Source organism: Haliotis rufescens, unplaced genomic scaffold, assembly GCF_023055435.1.
Source record: "Haliotis rufescens isolate VD_foot unplaced genomic scaffold, xgHalRufe1.0.p SCAF_3, whole genome shotgun sequence".
Lineage (NCBI taxonomy): Eukaryota > Metazoa > Mollusca > Gastropoda > Lepetellida > Haliotidae > Haliotis > Haliotis rufescens.
Window position 1 is genome coordinate 20,011,144 of NW_025964001.1, and position 1,756 is coordinate 20,012,899.

A 1,756-nucleotide genomic window follows, 5' to 3' on the forward strand; every position below is an offset into this window, starting at 1 on the left:
TGTAAATCAGTGATGACACAATTGGATCTTAACTCAACAAGTAGCAGAGTCTCTTCACTAGACGTAATTCAAAATAACAAGATCGTTGAAAGTTTCAACAAAATCAGTAAATGAGATATCGTTTCACTGGATTGTCTGGTTAAGAGTCGATGGTGTCATCACTGATCTTCAGTGATCCATTCATATACTTTTCTTCACTATTTTGCCTTTCTTCGCCAAATGTTTGGGCAGATAATCGAATTTGTTTATTCTCTTGCGTTGACTTAATATTATTTGAACTGGGACGATGTTATCTTGATGGACTGAACACTCCAAGTTTCACCATCAGCTCAATTGCTCTTATCAATTATGCTGAGAAATGTTTTGGCTGATACATTGAAACTGCTCAAGTCTTTCTCTTTATTTGTAAGTACCAGAATCTCTTTCACTTATACTACCCTGGGTGAAGTCAATTGCTGGTGTCCCCCGTGATATTTCTGGAATATTGCTTAAAGCGGCGGAAAACAATACTTATTCACGCATTCTATTCTCTATATTTCTTCATATCCCTTACGATGGCCATTCTTTAAATGTTATCCATAATCTCGATCAAGATAATCGAGAGAAGAACATGAGGGTCATGACGAAGGTAACCAAACCTTAAGGGACGATGTGGCAAAGCAAGACAATCATGCCATGAGTTTTTGCTGCCCCTGTGGTTCAAAAATGAGCATTCAGATCATCAAAAGAACTCCTTAATTTATAATTACAATGTCTATATCTGCACATCGATTGTACCTCAAAAGTTGTGAAATGTAGGCACCAAGGGATTGAGCTGCAGGAATATTGTTCGACATATAGGAAAAGTTGACTGTTGGAAAGTTGAAGTCATCTCTTTGTCTTGTCTTGTGGAGAGTGTTTTGTCATGCAGAATCTGTATGCATAGATCTAAATATGAGAAAGACGAGACGTTCTCATTTATCTCCTTTATTTCAGTGGAAGGAATATGCTTATTGATGATTATTGAACGATTTCAGATCATTGATGTAGATGACATTAAAGCATAAACACATTAAAACTGCACTCATGTGACCTGCATGATTGTGTGACGTGTCGTCGATTGTGTGTATCGTTGCCAATACGACCAACCATCAGTTGTCTGGTTCAGTTTCGATTGCCTATTGGCATTTTTTTTACATTGTTTTTGTGCAAAAGCATTCACCCACCCACCCCTGTAACATTGTCACTTCTCACATTAACTTCTCTCTAAACCACCTTGCAGAGAATAGGACTCCTTTACTCCTTATTCTATTTTTTGTGTAAATCATCATTTCTGATGGTTTATCTTTTTCAAAGAATGAGATTAGGGACACACACGCCCGCGCACCCACGTACTCACGCACGCACCCACGCACCCACACGGGTAGGGAAGGTGGGTGACTTGAGTTTGGTGTGTCACTGTACCCATACGGAGTGGAATGTTGCTCACATCAGGGCAGTTTAAAAGTAAAAGTAATGAAACACGGTTTGCCGAAGCACACGATTTTAAAGTTATACGGCTGCCATAGGGCTAGCGATTTATGTCCTTGTCACAATTACATCCGGCCAATGATCCACTTTACCTTCATCACGGTATATGGAGGATACCGTCTGCATGTTTTCAGAGAAGATTCCCATTATTCTCTGGGAACTGACAAACATGTTTTTGCCTATTCAAGGGTTTGGGAACCTTGACTGAAACGCCATAGATTGTCACATAATGTTACACAAAGACACA